The 23,021-nt window shown below is 34.7% G+C and overlaps 1 protein-coding gene and 1 long non-coding RNA gene across 3 annotated transcripts in view; one reads left to right on the forward strand and one right to left on the reverse strand.

Annotated features, from left to right (window-relative positions):
• Positions 1-23,021, forward strand: part of LOC106665832 (neural cell adhesion molecule 1-like) — a 176,025-nt gene that overhangs the window by 141,945 nt on the left and 11,059 nt on the right. The gene's annotated exons all lie outside the window — the stretch shown is intronic.
• On the reverse strand, positions 11,458-12,595 carry LOC106665833. The gene is made up of 3 exons (XR_001340352.2): positions 11,986-12,595; positions 11,827-11,842; positions 11,458-11,712 (listed from the first exon to the last, which is right to left on the reverse strand). It is a non-coding gene; the product is annotated as an uncharacterized LOC106665833 (long non-coding RNA).

The following is a 23,021-nucleotide window of genomic DNA, read 5'->3' on the forward strand; positions in this document are numbered from 1 at the left end:
TAAGCTACAAATTGCTCTTCAATGTGAAACACATAAGGCCGTACAACTACCAGCAGTGTAATAAAATTAATTGACACCAGTTACCCTCATTTCTTCTATGTGACGCCCTATGGTGCGTCCTTTGAGCGCATATTTCGAAAGGGGGAATGGACAATTACTCGACTAGTTCGGGTCCTTCCCCATTCGTGTACAGAAGTGAATCATGAAATGGAGAACACGGAAATCGAGGAATGCCGCCATAACGTGTGGTTATGTATTTAAGGTTTGATAGATTTCACGATTGATGCTTTTGTAAGCCTCTTGGGTATGAATGCCAGTAGTTCCTCCGTCTTAGAATTACATCGTTTAACACAGTTAATAATAGTTTTTATAAAAAGAATTCAATAACATCTTAAATTATCGACGAAAACTATTTGTTATTATGGAATTGTTTCGTGTTTAAACAAGATATGAGGATAAAACTGTGAGAGCAAACTTCACAAGTTTTTTAAGACTTTTAATCGAACAATAATGATCATTTCTTAAATACGATTCGCATTTACATTTCTGTTTGTATTGAAATTTTAGCAGCAGTTAATAAACGACACTTTTGTTTTATATCAATGCCTGATGTAGTAGAGACCTCGGTCTTTCTGGTATGCTAATGCACTCTCCTTTTTTTCTTTTCTTGTTTTGTGAGACGCATTTCGACATTTTACCATTTTTAGCAAACGCTTAAGGCTTGTTTTTGTATGGCCGTCCTTCATTGGGTACCCTTTAAGTTAGCTGACGATAGCCGACGATAGATAAATAAAGATCTGTATATCTTTTCGAATATTGGTGGGAAATGGAATTTCAAGACACACTGAGAAGCAAAAAAAAAAAAAAATGCCGACTCTTGTGCTTTTAGTACATCCTGGCAATCGTTATATATGTTTTTGTTTATTGAATATTTTTAAAGAAAAATATAAGATACAATCCAAACTTTGAATTGATGCTCGTTCCAAGTAGCCACCATCAATCCTAGCTGTCTGGGGCCTTGCGTTGTCATAAAAATAAAACCGTTGTCAATTAATGGCATATAAAAAGCAACTTATGATTACACATCTTCAATGGATCGCGCAGCTGTTTGGGAACCCTCGATGAAGAACAAGTTTGTGCGAGCTTCCATAGAAACGCCTGCTGAAAACATAACATCACCACCTCCATAGCTTCTCCGGAGTGAAAATATTGCGGGGATATATCGCTTTTCTTTCACCAAACCCTCTCTCGGCCGAAGACCGCAAACAAAACCATCATCAACCGAAAACAAGATTCTAGTCCACTCTTGGTCACACCAATTTATATGATTTCTTGCGAAATTTAACCGAGCTGTTCTATGCCTTGTCAGAAGTTCTGGACCAGGCAGGCCTTCTCGCATGTAATCCAGCTTCTGCAAATCTTTGCCTTACAGTGCGTTAACTGACATTAACATTACTGTCTTGTTGAAGTCATTGCTCGGTCAAACAAAAATGTTATAACTATAAGATAATCAATTGAGTTTTGTTTGAAAGATAATTAAAAATATTAAGGGTGGGCCTTTTTTGCCTCTCAATGTAGTTGCAGGTTAAGATGAAGTTGGTAATTCGTGAGAATAGAACGTCGCAGTAGGTCAAGGTTAATGGTAGAGAGCATTTGAGTATTTATCCGAAATTCGTGGGTTCGAGTCCTGCACGTGACATTATCTTTTCGTATTAACCTCGTTGATTATTTTAGTCTATTACTGTCTTTGATCCTGGGGTTTTATTGTAATTGAGTCCACTTTATTTAAAAGTTTGAATTTGTATATTCTTGTGCATGCATGTTGGATTATACCGTCTTCTCTGAGGTCATCGTCGTGTTAAGCGTTGTGGCTGAATTTCGGTTTGGTAAGTGGCTTGGCCGATATTTTTAGGATGCATATTAAGCTTGGTGCTTTTGGAAGAGGGAACGGATCAGTAGTTGTGATAGTGTTAGTGGCATAGTAAAAGGAAATTTGACCATTTGTCTGAGGACTTTTGATGGAAGAATTGAATGCGCTGAATATTGAAATTGCGGAAGCAATCTTCAGTTCTACTGCATAGTTCCAGAGTGGTTGCACCAATCTAGGAATGCAATCAAGCCTTTATTTTCCAGAGCAGAGGAAATGGTGTCAACGATTCACATATCTAGGATTGCTACTAAATGCTCTAAAATGAGTCTTTCAATATGGAGGTTTATGAGCTTTAGGAATGAGAATGATTACGGAATATTTCCTTAAGAGAGGATACGAGTTATGTACTTATAATGTTTCCGTAAGGATAAGAGTGGTATGCAAGATGGCATGGTATATCTTTTTAAAAAGGTAGTTCCTACTCAGAGTTAGTTGTTTTCAGCGATCCGGATTTCAAGCTTACAGCTCATCATAAGGTTGAAGGAATTTACAACCACCTCTCTCGACATGAATTGTAAGGGTCCACCATTTATCATTTCTATTAATTTACTAATCACATTTAAAAATATGGAACAACACACTCACTCTACCATTTATCATTTCATTTGCATTGTATATTGTCGTTAAAAATAAAATGGCCTTCTGGGGAAAAGGTCAAGATTGTTTTCTGGTGTGATATAATATTTAAAAAATTCTATTACCAATTGGATTTTCAAAAGGTGCTTGCTTAAATGAAAAAAAAACACGAAGAAAGGTAATCCTTCGGCTTTGACACTGGTGTGATTTTTATACAGCTCTAATCATAAATAAAGGGTCTTAAATCGTGTTTTTATGTATTAAACTTCCTCTGTAATTTGTAGTTTATAGACATGTATAGAACTGAAATAAGTTAAAGAAAAAGTTTCTATTGCATGATATTTTCAAGATAGTATTAATAAAACTTATACTAATAAAGTTGTAAAGCGTAAAGTGTGCGGTGAATGAAAGAAAATTAACGTTCGATTAATTCTCATAGGCCTAAAGATTAAAAGATATAGCATAATAATAAGCATAAACCAATACTGAAACATTGAATAAAACCTCTTACGGTTATACGTTATTTCAAAGAAAAATGGCGAAAAATACGGGAAATTCAAAAGGTAGGGTTGAGATGGGAAGTTAGTGTCCGAGTGGACTGAAGTCACGATAACTCAAGTGGTAGAGCAGCGCGTATCTAGCAGAAGGTCGTGGGTTCGAATCCCGCTCGTGACACTGACTTTTTTATCTCAACTAAAAACCTTAATTAATTGAAAGTTATATTAAAGGTCTGTACTTTCTGAAGCTCCGCTTACATAAAATTTATGATCTAACAGTAAGATTATAATAAAACTTCAGTGTGAGATGATAATGGTCAAATTATTTGAAATCCGACAAAAAAAAATTCTAATCAGTTTGGCTATTCCTGCTTGTTTACTCCTTGTTCAAGAGACGCTTTTTACCAATCAATCTGGATACTAGATCGTCCATAAATATCCATGTATCTATTTGTTCTCTTATCTTGTCTTTTATTTATCATTATCTTTTATTTTGTCTCAATGGTGTGAATTTTCTGTCAACAGATGTCTTTTGTTGAAAATTATAAATGCTTGAAACATTAAACTACTGTTAATATGTGCCACTAAGGCCACTTTTCTCCACTATTCAACGGTTTATACAATGCATTGTTGTAGGTTTTTTGAGTATTTTTCACAGATAATGTTAATAGAGTAAGAAAAGAAATATAGCGAGAGATAAAACACATTAGTTTTGATGTTGTAATGCCATAATGTGGGTTTCTAGTTCTAGGTGTTGTTTCATAATTTGTGTCGTATGTTTCATAAATCGTGAATGAGATAGTTTAGAAAAACACACAAAACCAATAGGATACCACACTACACTTTATACTCTGAAGATGACTCGAATAAAGGTCGAAACGTCGGCAAAAAATGAAAATGGTATTTTTCTAAATTACCTCACTCTTGACCGCTCCTTCAACAAGGTTATGCAGTAAGTTTAACTTTTTTACTATTGATTTGTTGACTTTCACTTACCTATTCAAAATGCAATCCATAATACTATAGCATAAGCCTTTTCATGTTCCTTGATTCAACTTTTTTAGAAGTTAAGTATCAAAGTTCTTGAAAACTGTTATTTCCAAAAGAGAAAGTAACCAAATAGTAGAATATCAGAAGAAATGGAGACATAAAACACACACCTGTGACCTCTTTCTCCCTCGTTGATTCACAGGTTACTATTATTAAATTAAACAACGTTGTAGGTAGATTTCGGGAAAGGAGCTTGTTCGGTGACTGCTTGATTAGATGAGTCTCCGTTCTGTGGATATTACACGTGAGCACGAACATGCCCACGACTTCCACTTAGCGCAATTAGGCACACAGGCTTACCGAAGTGATGGAAAAGGACCATTTGCTTCCAAGAGTAACTTGTCCTCAAACACCTTTTAGTTCGGAACCAATTTTATTTTTGAATAAGTTCAAGTTAGATTAAAGCGTATTGGTGGAGTGCCAGTGGATGCAAGGCGAAAAAAGGTGATAGGAATAGGACAGTAGGCCAGGATTAGATCTCGCTAAATAATTAATATCTTTTTCTAAATCTGTGCCGGTCATTCCACTTCCTCGCGCCGTCAAAAATCGCCTCCAACAGAACGCTTTTTTCATTCCGCTTAGGATTATTTTTAAAAACCCACCACTCCTTCAGTTACTAGGGTTCTTCTTGGCCTATTTATTACCCTAACAGTGGATTTGTTTTCCTTTCACTTTTACAACTTTAGTGTAACGTTTAAAGGAATAAACTTCATATTTTGAAGAATAGCTGTGTGTGGTCTTTATACCCTCGTTATTGGCGTTGTCAATTCATTTAAATTTATTATTCCACAGACAAATACCATTGTTATATTATTTTTCAGTTGAGTAAAAAAAGCAGACAGGCGGACCAGAGGCTGTAAAAATTATTAAAATATTTAAATATAACATATGTTAAAACATATTTATGTTACACAATATTTGTTTTCAAGTTCAAATCAATCTTATCGTTAAAAATCTCATTTGTTGCCCTTTGTCTTTTTCAACAGTCAACATGAAGATTTGATGAAAATTATCAAACACTTCATTGACTAATTGAAGGGAGTTGTTATCCTGTCTATCATTGAAATCGTCCAATGATCAATCAATCAGTGGTTTAATTTAAAAAAATTTAATTCTCATTTTACATTTGTTTACAATGAAAAAATCAAATAATTTATTAATGTCCTATTCATTTTTAATTTTATGTCGGATTTATTACTATTAGAAATATAATAACGTAATAGATCATCTGTGATTTTTAAATTGCAATTCGTTGTATTCATATAAGAAATGTGTACGTAATTAAATCCATTATATTTCGTCGGATTGACCAAATAACTTGTTTCAATTTATTAATTTTTATGTAAGGTATTGGTTGTAATAAAACAGCCAGTGTCACAAGCGGGATTCGAACCCACGACCTTCGGCTAAATACGCCGCTGCTCTACCACTTCGATCCACTCGGACACCAACTTCCCATCTTGAAAAATGGCAAAAACGAGAGAAAATTCGAAAGGTGGGTTGAGATGGGAAATTGGTGTCCGAATGGATCGAAGTCACGATAGCTCAAGTGGTAGAGCAGCGGCGTATTTACCCGAAGGCCGTGGGTTCGAATCCCGCTCGTGACACTGGCTTTTTTTATTCCAACCAATACCTTACATAAAGATTAATTAATTGTGTACGTAATGTTTTTTTTCCTCCGGTTACTACACTGACTCTGCTCCCCAATATGTGGCATTAAGGAAAGAATCCTGAAATCATCGTCGTTTAAAGCGGAAAGTTCTCCGGAAGTGAAAGTGTATATAGGGCTGTAGCAGGTTGATAAGAAACTTCTAGTACCAATAATTAATCCTCGGAACCGGGAATGGATCAGTTCTTTGCCTATAGTGAGGTCAGTAACGTAGTAAGGAGCTTTGGTAATTCATCTGAAGACTTTTGATTGAAATAGTTAGATGCGCTGGATATTGATGGCTTGATGGACCCCACAATTCGACTCTTTATGTCTAAAATATGAAGTAAAGATTTGTATAGAGCTAGTTAAGTACTTAATGTTCAAATAAATTTCGGCCCTAGAGGTCGAAGTCCCAGTCTTCTTTTATAGTCGGAAGCTCCAGTGTTATTGATTGATGTACAACGGGAGGCAATTTTCGAGCACAGTGTCCATTATCTCCTGTCTTTCAGTTTTTGCACTATTCTCTTCAATAAGCTGAATGTATTTTGAATGTTACAGGTTTCTTAGATAAGTTTCGAATATGGTTCGCGTAGGTGGTAACGCCAATATTAGAAAATGTAGGTAAGTTAGTAGGAAAAATAGTTCACAGGATGGTACCTAACATGCTCCCATGTAGAAAGCCACCTTCTATTTGTACTCTACTCCGAGTATTGTTGCAATACGATTGGGAAACAGCTATCAGTTAAATCGGACTCCAGGATAAGATTGCATTATATTAGGATTTAAGTTGATTTAAGCATAACATATCATAATGTAATATAATAATAACATAATATTAAGGACATCCACTGAAGATGTCAAGAAACCATAAAACGACAGACAGACCACAAACAGAGAAGATTCGCAGGACAATGTGACTGGAAACGACCAAACTACATTCCTTATTTCGCAGATCTCAACAGGAATTCTCACAATATTAAAAGCGGTATTACCCAAGGCGTTACATGAATGCGTGATAAGCAGTTTAATATCTGCTGAATTAAGATGGTTGTTGAATCATTTAATTGACCTTCAGTTTGACCTAGTACAAAACTTAGCGAGAATGAGCGTATCCAGAGACCGCACGGTACAAACGATAGTGACCTCACGTCGACCGACCGTTACCCGCACAAAAAGCCCGACCGTTTAAACGGGTTAAATTTAATGCCGGGAATATCTCACCTGTGCTCATTCAGGCGGCCTTTGAACGGACAATCCGCGAGGTATAATTACGCCAGGGCCTAATTTCCTGCCGTGCCCATGCAAATTGACCGACGGATTTGATAATTGCTCTTGATAAGGAATGCACGTGTGTCCACGTGGTGGCCGCGCCCAGCACCACATGGATCCGTTTCTTATATGACAGATTCCGGCGGATGCTCCTGTCTGGAAAAATTACCGACGGGTTTCCAGCCGGGCTGAAATCCTCATTGTTTACAACGGAGATTGGCGGGATCGGGAGGAAGAAATTTTGTCCCGATCTAATATCGGCACCAACAGGAATCAACAAAGTAAAAGCACTGTAAATCTTATGCGATTGTAAAATATCAGCGGATCAAAGGCGGAACGTTTCATTGATACGAAAATACGCTTTATGAGTTATGCCGAGGAATGGAAGAAGAGGAGAGCGGTTTCTATTTTCAGCAAGCCATAATTCCCAGGTCGGCGCTCAGCTCTTCAAAACCTACAACGGTCTCCTATAATCTTCAAGTTTCAACGTGAACCATTGTAATATTTAAAAATGGTAACGACTTTGAACTTTGGAATGCGTAGCATCCTCCTTATTATCGAATGGTTTACGTTTATATTAGTTCGAAACTGTATTTTAATTGGTTTCTGCATACTTGCTTGCCATAAAAAACCCTAGCATTCTTTTTGAATTGTTATGATTTAGAATAAACATAAATAACTCAAGTTTGTTATTCTTAAAAACCCAAATTTGACCAAAAAAATGTCTGAATTATTTTGAAACAATTCATCGTCAGTACAAAGTATTTACCCATCAGTAAAATAATCCAACGTTCACATTAAAAATTCGACTAAAATCTTTTAAATACATACATAACAAATAGTAATAAAGATTTTCATTAATTTAATGGTCCGATGATAAACACAATATGCCATAAAGTATTTAGTAGGGGGTGCGATATAAGGGACCGATAGGCGAAGAAGACGAAAGCCGAAAAGCTCAACTCACATTTCCAACCGCGGACGAAGAGGCCGACTCAACAAAGGAGGCTGAGGATTACACAAGCCCGCTCAAAACAAGGCCAATAGCAGGTAGAACGAATGGAGGAAAATATCCCGCACGGGATACTCCATCCAATTCGGCCCACTGTCAGATTGAAAGGGAGGAATCAGGGTATTCCTCGATTCAGGTCGAGGTGCAGCAGGCCTTGTGGCTGCCTCTTTTATCCCTATCCTATCCCTAAGTATTTAAATTTTCACCTTGTTTATCTGCATTTTTTGCAGCTCTTTTGGCTGTTGGTTGTAGTTTTTTTTTAAATCCTGTCCATAGTAACCCTATGGACAGAGATTTTATTTTCAACCTGCTCCCATGCTGATTAGAGCTTATTTAACATTTACATTGTATTATGTTATTACGTTCACAGTCTTAAATATGTTTATATATTAACAGTTAAAATGTTCAAGATAATTATTACTTATTTATTTCGTTATGATTTAGTTATTGAATTTATCAAGTCCAGAAATTCTTTTTTATATTCAGAGATAAAACTTCTCTCACACTGAGGCCATGGTTCCACTTCATTAAAATTTTGTAGATTAATGTGGCTCTTTCTCTATCAAATAAGATGCAGATGTATATAATGTGCGGCGTCCAGGTCTGTGGTCCCAAACCACATGGACACCTCGGATCGCACACGATGTTGAAGCGCGCTAGATAGGATCTGTTTTGCCATGGTTTGGAAGAGCCATTGTAGTCTTATGGGGTGGTCAATGATAATATCAATTCAGGATTCGACTGTCGGCAAGTAGCTGCTGGTATATGCTGCATTTTCCCAGATCATCCTGCTCTGAATCTTAGTACTTCTAATGACATGGCTTTTTGGTACTTTTATGTGTCTCCGAGGTCCTCATCAAGGGCTGCTTTTCTTGTCAGGATGTCTGCCCTTTCATTCTCCCAGATCCCGGCATGAGCTTTAATCCACTGGAGGCTAATTTTCCATTGAAGGTCGTATCGCATTTCTCTAAGCGTACTTCTTATTTTTTCCTTAGTTGAGCATGGTTTCTATGATCTTGGATTTTTGATAATGCAACCGCACTGTCAGTTATTATATACAGTTAGTTATTATAATAGTTATTATAATACAGCTGTTATTTCTTTTATTTCATAAATATTTTCTTTAAACCAATAGCTTAGAAAATTTCTGGTAATTCAACCTGGTTATTCGAGCAGCAATCCGCTAATTTAAGTTTCTTCTCTAATTAAATGTTACCTCCTGTTAAACCTACAAGCACAGCCAACTGCATTACCTATTTTACTACTATCCGTGAAAATTTCATGGTGAGCATTTTCTATGTTGGCAGTGTCCGATAAAATGTTCTCTACTTGACGAGGGTGAGACCATTCAACAAATTTTGTAGGCATTTCTAATTCGTATTTTGGTAATTTGGGATTTTGTTCTCCTTCATATGCTGAATGGATCTGTACGATTTCCCGCAATTTGATGTCAATTGGTAGAAATCCTGCCAAGACGACGGCGGCATTGAAAGAGATTGTTTTGAATCCTCTTATTGTTCTCAATGCTATCCTACGTTGTACACTCCTAAGTTTGTGTATATTCTGTTTAATATCCAATCCAGAAATCCATACTGGTACAGCATAAGACAATATAGTTGTTGGTTGTAGTGGTTCTGGTTGTACAAGGCATGCCTTAATATAATTTCTTTATCTGTGATAAATTTTTTTTAAATTTTTTAGTATATATTAATATATTAATTATTATACTATATTATTAATTACTACACTATATTAATTTGACCGTGTTGGTATTTTTAACCCATAGTTCTCTCTTTTGACTTATGTTACAATAGTGGCTACAGTGGTATTTTGAGATATTACGATAAATTGAGTTAAGTGGAGGGGAATGAATATGGTTTGAGAAGAATAGAGTTCAGTTGAATCAAATAGAAATGTGACCAGCAAGTTGTGAAAGGTTGAGCTATGTAGTAAGCAAAGAGTCGAGTTGAGTTGATGATATTTGAGTATAAGAAGCTTCAGTCGACTTCAGGTGAATTAAGTAGAAACGAGAAGTAAAACGTTGAGTAGAATTAAGTTAAGAGAAGTTAAGTGAGAGGCAACCGTTTGATGAAATCTTGAAACCTATTTAATGAAGTCAGAAATAAAAGATTGGTTTGGATTAAAAAACGACAAGTTCGATCTAATTAAACCTGTGAGACAGTGGACAAAAAGGGCGCCTCGGTGTCATTCAGAGAATGCCTTACGCTTCTATTGTCAGCCAACAATTGTTCTCACCTATTTATTTTTGAAAGGTTTGTATTACGAATTAACTGCGGGAGGTAGTTTTAATACGGACTGCGACGATAGGGGAGGCATCGTATTGATAACATTTGCCCTATCAATTTATACGATAAGACTGTGAGTTGTAAATAAAAAGAAAATATTGTATTGATTAGAGTATTAAATTTATATGAATTGGTCGGAGAAAAACCTTTTTTCTCCAAATATTTTATCGACATTTAGAACATGCTTCACGATCATTTATACGCTGTAGACAAATTTGATTGCTATTTTAATAGGCATTTTCATTGTGCCATTAACCAAAAGTTTTAAGACATTTTATCTAAAAAGTATTTTATTGATACATTAACGTCTTTTATTTAGGTAGGTTTTACAATAAAAAGAACATATCAGGGAAATATGGTAGGTGAAGTCTTGTGAAGTGGCCAATACGAACCATGAACCTTTTTGCATTTTCTTTAAAAAAGTAAATCCATTTATAAAACAAATGAAGGCTGGTAAATCTATGGCGGAATAGAAAAACTATTATACCTACCTGCATTGAAAGGATAGACAGGGTATCTCTATTTCAAGGAAGGCTCTGGTGGTTAATAAAAATTTTCAATTAATTATTCTTTAATTAAGGTTTTGGTTGAGATAAACAATCAGTGTCACGAGCGGGATTCGAACCCACGATCTTCGCCTAAATACGCCGCTGCTCTACCGCTTGAGCTGTCGTGACTTCGATCCACTCGGACACTAACTTCCCATCTCAACTCCACCTTTTGAATTTTCCCTCCTTTTTGCCATTTTTTTAGGGTCCGAGTGGATCGAAGTCACGATAGCTCAAGTGGTAGAGCAGCGGCGTATTTAGGCGAAGATCGTGGGTTCGAATCCCGCTCGTGGCACTGACTTTTTTATCTCAACCAAAACCTTAATTAAAGATTAATTAATTGAAAAGAATTTATTTGGTCAAGCTAATAAAAGTCAATAATAATAATGATTATTCGGAGATGGTGAGATGCGGTCTGGTGTGACGTAGGTTTTAGAAAAACATTTTCTTTATCGCGCCAACCTTTCGATCTTTATTGAGATCATCTTCAGGGCCTGGGATTTATAAACATTGTTTAAATTTAACAAATACATGTAGGATGTGGAAAAAAAGTGAATTTATACAATGCAAAAAAATATTTTTATATTCAAAGTATTTCTACTCACTCAAAGAGTTTAATATCAACAATAATAATAGTTAGATAATAATGAACAATATCAGTCGGATTGTCTTTTGGTTGTTAATTTTCCTCCTATCATAAGCTATAAACTTCCAAAATATTTATTTCTGTTTGAAAAACATTGCAGTATGAAATAGTCTCCAGCTTTTGAATCCAATTATCCGGTAGTACGCAATCAATATAATTGTTGTTTGTGTCATTTTTATATTAAAACATCAGGTTTTTGAACGTCTATTCAAACTTGGTAGATCTCACTTGAAAAAATAAAACACTCATTAATTAATCACATTACCCATTAGCAATACCAAATGAAACCATTCCAGAAAATGGGGACTGATTATATAATCCTGGAAAAAAAATTTACATACCTTATAACGTTTTAACCTACGATGGGAAAGAAAAAAATATATAAATACCATAAAATTTTATTTTATTCTGCAGTTTATATATATAAAACTAGAAATAAAGAACCCCCTTCAATGTTATGTACTGTACTTTGAATATTATTATTTGTTTGCGACTCTTACCTTTTAGTACGTTCTGTTTATGTAATGTTGAAATAGGCGATTTTCTAAGGTAAATTAAATGTAAAATGATTATTCCTCAGAAGTGAATTGTACGTTAAAACGCCTCGGTCGCCCCACTATATAATATGATAAACATGAAAAGTTATGGAAAGATTAATTTTTTAAAGTAATTTTATAAAGGTTGAGATTAAAGGGTATTAGAGTTTAGAGATAACGGATAAGGATATAAATAACTTGTTGCTTTCAACAAATTAAATTGATTAATTGCTTCGGGATCAGGGAGAGAAGGATAGTCAATTTATTGACCATAATTCACCGTTGTAGAACAACATAATGCACAATTTCGGATGCAACTTTATAGTTTTCGTATATTCAAACGGTGGCCAACTTTTATTTTAAAACCGTGTAATTTCTGCCGTGGAAGAAACGATTTTCGGTTTCGGGGTCGGCGATTTTCTCGGGCTTACACCCTCGTGGCTGGGAGGGTTTTTAGATAGCTAGGCTCTCAGCCGATAAGGTTAGCTCCAGGAAATAAATTTACGATACCATATCACGATAAAATATTTATTTATTCCTTCACTCCGATATTGGTTAAGTTATTGCTCTCTATGTTCAGAACCCTTTAGAATAAAAAAAACTATTTACTCATTTGTTTTATTCACAAAAATAAGCTTTATAACACAGTTGCTTGTAAAAAATATAAGTTATACAATTAAAAAATACAAATGAAGATTTCGTTTTATTAAGAATCATTTTATTATTCAGAAATCGTGAGATGCGGTCTGGTGTGATGTAGGTTTCAGAAAAACATTTTCTTTATCGTACCAACGTTTCGATCTTTATTGAGATCATCTTCACGGCCTGGGATTTACAAACATTGTTTACATTTAACAAATACATTTAGGATGTGGAAAAGTGAATTTATACAATGCAAAATATATATTTTTTTTTATATCCAATCAAATTATTTCTACTCAATCAAAGTGTTTGTCTTCTGTGTAATTGTGCCATTCTTGCGTGTCGTGTTGACAGTGCCAGTGAGATTTTGCTGTTTTATGTGTACATACGTTGGATTTTGGAGGGATGGGGAAGGATGTCGGTATAGAAAGACATTTTTGTATAAGGAGTCGGCTTGTTTGAGGTAAAAGGAGCCGACGAAGAGAAAAAACGTTGGTATTGGTTCAGCCAGATTATCCTTTCAGGAAATGCGTTTAATGTAAATCCCAGGCCCTGAAGATGATCTCAATAAAGATCGAAACGTTGGCACGATAAAGAAAATGTTTTTCTGAAACCTACATCACACCAGACCGCATCTCACGATTTTTAAATAAATATCGATTAACGGTCACTAATCACCACACAAATCATTTTATTCTCGTATGTCCGTAAGATATATACTAAATCTTAAATTTGACGATCGTATATATGATTTTTAAATTTTTCAAAATTACTTAAAGATGAAAGATGTTAATAGATTATAAGTTGGCATGTATGATTTTCAAATTTAAAAAATTGACAAACATAAGTACCTAAAACGAAAAATTAAAATGACCATCCATTGTACCCTCTATTAATACTAGATATAAGAGTCAATACTTACAATTTATAAAACATAAAACTATAATTTTTAATTACTTTTTTCTGTAAAAAGTGCTGGAGATCCCCAAAGAAATAAAAACGTTACAATTTCTTAAAATTTAGATGTAAAATTAAGGGAAAATTTAGTAAAGAAGTACGTTTACATGGTTAAACGTACAATTGTTATACTAAAATAGATGATAAAACCCACGTGTCAAATGTTTCTTGTTCTAATCTCTTATATCGATTGTAAACATATTACTTTGTTTAATTGTTTAATTTTTGTTTTGTTAAGTTCAAGTTGTATGTTAAGAGATATTTATTTTATTGTAAATATGTAATTCACTTTAGAAGTAAGAGTAGTTCTCTCTCTCTCTTTCTCTCTCTCTCTCTCTCTCTCTCTCTCTCTCTCTCTCTCTCTCTCTCTCTCTCTCTCCTCTCATTCTCACTCATAAACACACAATGAGTTCCTGTTTTATCGATTTGTAATTGTTGTGTTTGTAGTATAAGAGGAGACATTAAATATGTACAATTTTTAAATAAGAAAACGATTCTCATTTAACTAGTCGTTGAAATACATTGTACACCTTTGTAAAAGTCAAATTATTTGGCAATTTTTTTTTAATTAAACAAAAATAATGATAGTAATAATTGTTCTCATTCCATTTTCATTTTCAATACTAGGTTGGAAGATTTGATTATGTTTATCGACATAACCACACTTATTTTAAAAAAAGAAAAAGTATATATAGTATCTTCTCTACAGAATTGATTACTGTCAAATTATATTTCCTACTCCTTAAATCTTTGGTTAATCGTGCGTAAAGTTGGGTATTATTAGGTTGGCAATATTGATAATGATAGTGTTGATTCGTATGTTTTATACAATCCTTAATTATCAACATTTAGTATGTGGTATGGTGGCTGATTACCGTGGGCCCCTTGCAAAATTGAAATTTCAACAAAAGTCAAAAGCAAAAATTGAGTTATAATCGAATTCCGAAACGCTAATGGCAGGTAGTTTGTATTTTTAATACTTATAAATTGTACGTGATGGATAAAGTAAAAGATAACCTTATAGGTCTAAACTTGGGGAAAAAAACGGTGTAGTCATCCATCACTCTGAGATAGTAATGTTCTAACTCATTGATTGTTCGCCCACGCGAACAAAATCCATTCATCCCTAAACTCAACGGTACTTTATCATAATTTAACGAAATGTTATTCTAAACGGAAAACGGCTTAAAAACCCTATTATTTGAGTCGGTTAATAAGTTCATAACAAACAATATTTGATTGTGACATTCAAAGGGAGAAAGTACGTGAATCACCCGATGAATCATACAGGCGAAATTTTGTCGTTGAAGCGTAAGTCACGCTGCAAGAATACCTGCAATGTTCAGTGTGTAAATTATAATTCACCGTGCAGTTGAATTTTGCTATATTTCAAAGTAGGGAAAAGACACGTTGCTTCGTGCGGGGTCGGCATCGGCAAAAGGCGATCATCGTTTTCACCACCAAGTCGGCAATTGTGCATATAACCGGCATTTGTCACGCCCAGCCAGGCGATGGAAGGTGATGATGATTCATCACACCCGTGAACCCTAGACTCGAACTTCAGAGAGATTCCAGTCTCGCCTTGCGTCGACTTCCGTGTTCTAAAATTGAACATGTTTCAAACCGGAGGCTTGTAAGCCGAGAGGTGATCTCACATTGGAAAAGAGTGACGTATCGCTTAAATCCGTCCAACATATCTACCATGAAATTTCATAAACAAAAAACGAATTGCCAGATCAGACGATTTCTTTTGTCCGATTCTTCTATAACGAATTATTCTTTCAACATGAAACCTAGGAGGACATGGTTTAAAAAAAATATTTTTGTGGAGTAGGCCGGAAACAGGAAGAGTCTGATGGACCCTTGTCATCGCTGCTTTGATTGAGATGCAACTGCCTTCAATTATGTCAATCTCACTGGCCATTACATGTTTTCATTTAACGCTCGGCAGCGTCCAACCCCTCGCTGTGGCAAACAAGCACTAACCAGCCTCACTGTTATTCAATTTTCGTTGCGCTTTGTGCCTATGATTAAAAAAACATGATGTCTATCGTAGGAAAACAGTAGCGTAACCACTTCTGTCACCATGAGTGAAATAGAAAGACTTTCGGGTAGACACAATTGTACAATCAAATCCTCATTTACATAAAATATCGGGTGTTAAGCGGTAAAACAGAGAATAAAGCATAACACTAAATTTAACAAAACCACATAAAAGGTTATTTAATCATAAACATTAAGTTATATTTTCGTTTGTAATCACTTAACTATCCATTGACAGATGATAAATGAGAGAACTAAGGTCATAAGCATAGTGCACAAAAAAACGAATGAAAAATTATCCACACTCACTTAAGGTTTTCGTTAATCGCGCGCCCTATAGTACTAATATGAAACAATTATATTCGACAATTTTTAAAATTCTTTTGCTTCCATATATATACAAGAGATTAAGAAGTTATAATTTACTTTAAATTGTGCAGCTTCCACTGTTCACTTGAAGAATTCAAGTTTGGAATTTAGAGTTTATCTTTAACTATTCATTTCATAAAAACTGTTAAATACCATAAATTTTGAATGTTGAAGGAATGAAAGTTGATGGATATGTAGAGAATTGAGCTTATGACTTATCACACCACCGAAGTTGGCTCCAGGTGTTGTCAAAAGTTAGGTCATTTTAGACCCCAAAACATGTAGCTTTTAAATTTAACACACCCACACTCTCACTAATTCTTAATTACATAATTTTCTATTTATATATCATTTACTCATTAGTAGTACTCGATATTTTTTCTCCAACATACTTCACATGTGCTGTATAACTAATCTAATGGGAACTCAATATTCCTTTTCACTGTACACATTCACGCTACTAACTACATTCACTTAATATACACAAAAGGAAACAACAATATCTTTCAGTTCTACATTTTGGAAATGTTTTATTAATTCGTGTAAGTTCTATTAAATCTAGCCTATTCTCGATAAAGAACAACTGCGTTATTAAGATACCATAGTAATTACTATCGTAACGATATTTGGCGGATCCTTAAAATAAAAATATTATTATCGGAATTTGAACTACTACCATTTATCATAGCCCTGTCAACCTGGTAATATTCTCTTGTTATTTATCTTTTAATTCAACTATAATTAAAATGTTCTGTTTATCATCTGAAAAGGTGTGTTTACCTAAACCATCAATTTTCACCAATCCCTGCTATTCTTATTATCAGGAGGCGTTTGGAAAAAAATTGCCCACCTCCCCGCTATAAATAATTACAGCTATTTCGAAAGTGGCCATAGTGAAGCGTTGATCGCACGTTAGATTATGTACGTGAACATACCTTATACAATTTGTTTATTTATCTCCAGTCTCAGGTTGAAGCAACTTGTTATTTGCAGTGGTCGTTGACGGAAAACCATAAATTTCCGTTATCTCCTTCTGAAGGAAACAGGTGGCTTAATTGTGTTTTCAATTAAACCACGGCTTTCGAATTAAGTTGGTACTAGCCTCTGATTAAGCGCATTTATCAGCAGCAAAGGGTATCTCAGTTCCGTTCGAGAAATGTGTGTTCCACGGCGCCAAAGAAAGTCCCGAGTCAGCTTTTCTGGACCGTAAAAACTTCCTAGGTTCCCCTCGGTTTACCGTGTCCATTTTTTTATTTAGTGTAGCACAAGCTGGTCGTCGCGCTACGAATCTTTTATTTTCAAGTAATTATATGACGGTTTTTGAATCGGTCCTTGTGGCTCTTGCTTCGTGCATTGCCCTGTTTCCGATTTTCCACCGCAAAATGCTGAATCATGACAAATGGAAAAGACGCTACGACAGATTCTTGACTCTGTTCCTTGAAAGATCGGCTTTTCTGAACTAACACCACAAGATTAATTCGGCATAACCAGCTATTAAAAATAGCCGTTTATCTCTTCAGACGTCAGTAGACGTCCAACACGCTCATTCAACTTTAAAATTAAATCAACCAATGAGTCTTGTGTCTAAAACATAAAATTACATTCTAACGGAAGCTACAAACCGATTTAACGAAAATTTAAAAAAAGGTTCATGTTATTCATATTGATTTTAATTTTACTTTTTGAAAGACCCGAGGAGTGACAGTACTGTTTGTTTCACAATTCAATACGCGCCGGATACGGCTTCCGCACACATCGGCTCGGCCATTTATGGAAATTAATAAAAGCTTTTTCTAAGCGGTGGATCAAAGTACTCGTGGTTCCGGACACGCCTTTCCAGAGGAACACGTGTGCACCCGGCACTTTCATATTCATGGATCGGTACGGCCCTGAAAGAGACAACTATTACACACTTGACTTAAGGACGGACAATCAGGTTGAATTGTATACGGTTTATTTTAAACAGCTTATGGCTTAGCTTTAATACAAAAGAGAGCATTATTGAGGGTGTTTGTTTCTGTAGTGCGAGGTTTTTTGCGCGCCATCGACCTATTGTAACAGAAGCTATTAAATTATATATAATAAATACTATAATATTTAAAAAAATTTCTGTGATACAATTGACACAAATTTATGTGGGTACGTTGAGCTATTAGTTATTAAATAACTTTACTCAAATGCTCCAATTAAAATATGACATATAATATACACACTGAAAGGCAAAAAAGGTGACCATCCTTAATATTCACTAGTTTTCGTGGTCCGCTTGACCAAATAATATCTTTCAATTAATTAATCTGTATTTAAGGTATTGGTTGAGATAAAAAAGTGAGTGTGACAAGCGGGATTCGAACCCGCTTGAAAAATGACAAAAAGGAGGGAAAGGTGGGTTGAGATGGGAAATTGTCCGAGTGGATCGAAGTTACGATAGCTCAAGTGGTAGAGCAGCGGCGTATTTAGCCGAAGGTCGTGGGTTCAGATCCCGCCTGTGACACTCACTTTTTTATCTCAGCCAATACCTTAATACAGATTAATTAATTCAAGGATTCTTAATATTTTTAATTATCTCCTAGAAAAACTCAATTGACTTATAGCAATATTGATCCGTTTTAAAGGATTAGACGTAAATAAAATACAGATAAAATCTACAAATTGTGTTTACAATTGAATTTTGAAAATAAATCTTTGCATAGTCAATCTCTGATTTGTTGGTTTTCCTGTCAAGCTTCTTTCTAACGTTCCGGTGATTTGATTGTTTTTAGGTTTTACCATTTTTAAGTTTCAAATTTGTTTGAGCGATGGTTTTAAGTGATACCGATTCGGCTAGAATTGTTGGCAGATGGAAACGTATGTGGCCAGGGTGCGTATATTGCCAGAACGTCCGAAGTATCGTTACCAAGATGCTGAAGTTTACTCAAGAAGGTATGAGATGGCAACATGGCATCATGCCACATCCCATGGGAGTTGATCGTTTCACTCTTTCGAATGCTCTATCACTGTTGAGATCGAGCAATGATTTCAACAATTTAGTAATGTTAATGTCAGTTAACGCACTGTAAGGCAAAGACTTTCATAAGCTTGATTACATGCAAGGAGGCATGCCTGGTCCAGAACTTCTGACAAGGCACAGAACAGCTTGGTTAATTTTCGCAAGAAATCACATCAATTATATATATATATATATATATATATATATATATTATGCAGGGTGGGCGACCAAGACCCGAGGGGTTTAATCACATCAATTGGTCTGACCAAGAGTGGACTAAAATTTTGTTTTCGGATGATGGTTTTGTTTGAATTCTTCTGACGGCCGAGAGAGGGTTTGGGGACGAACAAAAAAGCGATATATCCCCGAAAATCTCCCATTTGTGTTTACAATTGGATTTTGTAAATAAATCTTTGAATAGATTTGATTTTTTTAAGTTATATCATTTTTAATTTTCAAATATTTTAGAGTAATCGTTTTAAGTGATAACAATTCGTCTAGAATCATAGTATTGGAAGATGGCAAAAGTCAAGCGTATGAAGTTAGGGTGCTTAATATTCCAAGAACAACCGTCTTCCATTATAACATCAACCAAGATGTTACTCAAGAAGGCATGGATGAAATGATAGTTTTATCGTTTCGAATGTACACTTTAGCTGTATGAGCTAGATTATTCGGAGATCGTGGGATGCGATCTGGTGTGACGTAGGTTTTAGAAAAACATTTTCTTTATCGTGCCAACGTTTCGATCTTTATTGAGATCATCTTCAGGGTCTGGGATTTATAAAGTTGTTTAAATTTTACAAATACATGTAGGATGTGAAAAAATTAGTTTATACAATGCTAGAACATTTTAGATTTAAAAGAATGAAATGCTAGCATTTGTAGCAGTGTATAAATTCATTTTTTTATTCTAAAATTTTATAGCATTGTATAAATTCATTTTTTTATCTAGAATTTTCTAGCATAAATGTATATATATATTTTTTTAATCTAAAATTTCTAACATTGTATAAATTCATTTTTTCACATCCTACATGTGTTTGTAAAATTTAAACAATGTTTATAAATACCAGGCCCTGAAGATGATCTCAATAAAGATCGAAACGTTGGCTCGATAAAGAAAATGTTTTTCTAAAATCTACGTCCCACCAGAACGCATCTCACGGTCTCCGAATAATCATTGACTAACGGTCACTAAACACCACACATTAATTACTAGCTAGGATCGTTGGTGACTATTTGGAACGGGCTTCAATTCAATTGGAGTGGCCATCATGCAGACCCGACTTAAACCCTATCGAACACCTTTGGGACGAGTTGTCAAAGAGGATGACAAAAAGTCGATCAGTGGTTCATTGTTCCATATCAATACTTTTGGTAAAATTGTTTTATTTAGTTTATTTTTTATTTATCTATATCTTATATTTTTCCTTAAAAAATATCCAGTATACCATAAAAAATAAAAACTATAAAGAACGACAGAAGAACAAGAAACAAAAACGAGGGTGCCCACTTTCATTTGTCTCTCAGTGTACATATAAGTTGTTATATAAATATATGTATAGTTAGTTTGCTAATACATTTATTAGAAGCAGAAATAATGCTGCATAATAAGGTGAACCAAACTTTCTTCTTTCTTCTTCTTGTCCAAAAATTTGAAGATTGAATCGATTAGCAGTTGAAACTCTTTCCTCTACTCTGGATTCAGAAACTTGCTCAAGGGCCAATAAAAGCATTTGATAATTATACGTTTGATCATATACTCCTGGCAGGCATTATCTGTTGACAGTTATACAGTCGACCGTCGCAGGAACATGTTTCAGATGTGATGAGATTAAATCTCTTCAAATAGGCAGCGAACTGATTCTTAAAGTTTGTTCAATTTGTGTGTGCGTACGTGCGCTTATTATTTGATTTTCAAATTCTTCTAATGCAGGCTTTCTCGAGAGTGCATCTGCTTCTGTAATATCCTTGTCTGGTGAATGTCGAATGGTGAAATCGTATTGCTGTAGATAATATACCAATTCACTTAATTCCTCATCTGTTCTACATTTTATTTTTTTATAATTTTCTAACGGCTTGTGGCTTGGAGATAACTACAAATGTATGAGCCAGTGCTGCCAGTAACGCACTGCTTCTTTGATAGCTAAATATTCCAGATAGATGGCTTTCTTTTTTTATTGTGTAGGCGTCCAATTTTTTTGAAAAGTTAGCCATTGCATTTAGTTCACCATTATCTTCATTTTGGTTTAAAATTGCTCCTATATCCAATCCACCAGCATCCTATAAAACATTATATAAAGAAACATGAGCCGATTTGGTTCAAAAATTGCTAGAATTGGACTTGTGCAAAGGCCTACTAAAAATTATTTAGTCCATTTATTTGGACAAATAATTGATCACACTTCTTAATCCATTGGAAAGGATTTTGCGGACAAATTCGTTCTAAAGGTATAGTAGAATTTGGTAAATATTTATAATAAAAATTTAAGGTCTTGGGAACTTCCTGATTGATATTAAATTATCATGGTGAGGACTAATTGTATTGTTCTGCCCTAAATATTTAACTCAACGCTGAGAAAAATTAAATTTTATTAATTATCCATCACATATGCATCTGATGTACATGAAGTAAGTACATGTTACATTTTTCTCAGAAATTCATACTAACGATTAAGCTGAGTAATCGCAATTGAGATATAAGGATCTAAAGATTTATGTGCTAGTTTTAATTATATGCCCTAAAAAGGGCGAGAAAAGGCAAACTAATTATTCTAAAGATATGATATATCAGTTCTTTTTTACAACGGAGGTTTGGTTTAAATTAAGTGGTTGATTATTACTTGGTCTATTTAGATATCCGTTCATTCATGCAACTGTTGTTAACAAAAAAACACGTCTTAATTGAAATGTGGTTTCCGAATTGAAGTAGCAAGAACAGGCGAAACACATAGAATCAATTGTCAAACCAAAAGATATTATTTTTACCCTCCTGAATGGAGCTGTTCCTCGCAAAAATTAATTAAAAATCCTTGTTTGCAATAGTCTAGCGATGAACTTGTCCACGCATTAATCAAGGAAATATCAATAGAGTTATGAAACAATTTGATAGTTAAAGCAATTTGCACAATTGCTGGGTCTTTATTGGTTAAGTAGATTCGTTGCATGACAGTGGCCGCAACTCTTTCATCATCGGCAAGACTGAATCTACTTAATGCCCGAAATATGTTCTATTATTTTGTTTTGAATTAATAGAACAAACAAAAAAAACCTTCTTTTGTTACAAAGCCTGTTATCTACATTGTCCCTAATCACTCATTCCGTAATTTTTTCGTCCAAAGGGGACTTTTAACGTGATTAAATGGAAGTTCGCGTAGGCTTCCGCCTCCAGCTTTTACGGCCTTTCGCTCGGTTGGGTATCTTGGCAACATAAGACTGCAGCTGTCCGGCTTTAAATTTCTTGTCTGTTATAAACGGCAGGCGTTGGCTTCTGGCAGAAAAATTCCCCCTTCTGCGAAGCCCATACATTCCGTGATCAACAGACCAAAAGGAAGAGCCATCCGGAAGGAACTTAATGCCTGCTTTGGAGATTCTATTGTATTTTTTAACACTCAGAAGGATTATTATTAAATTTTTGACTTCAAGAAAATTTATTTTTATACATTTTTATAAAATAAATCATTTTGGTATACATTTCCTCATTTAACATTCCATGAACTTTAATATAACAATTATTCGGAGATGGTGAGGTGCGGTCTGGTGTGACGTAGGTTTTACAAAAACATTTTTTTTTATCGTGCCATTTATCGTTTCGATCTTTATTGAGATCATCTTCAGAGCCTGGGATTTACAAAATTGTATAAATTTTACAAATACATGTAGGATGTGAAAAAGTGAACTTACGCAACGCTAGAAATTTTAGATTTAAAAAACAAGAATTTATACAATGCTGAAAAATGAATTTATACGATGAAAATTTTACATTCAAAAATCATTG

This window comes from Cimex lectularius, unplaced genomic scaffold, assembly GCF_000648675.2.
Source record: "Cimex lectularius strain Harlan isolate CLEC.00 unplaced genomic scaffold, Clec_2.1 scaffold54, whole genome shotgun sequence".
Taxonomy (NCBI): domain Eukaryota; kingdom Metazoa; phylum Arthropoda; class Insecta; order Hemiptera; family Cimicidae; genus Cimex; species Cimex lectularius.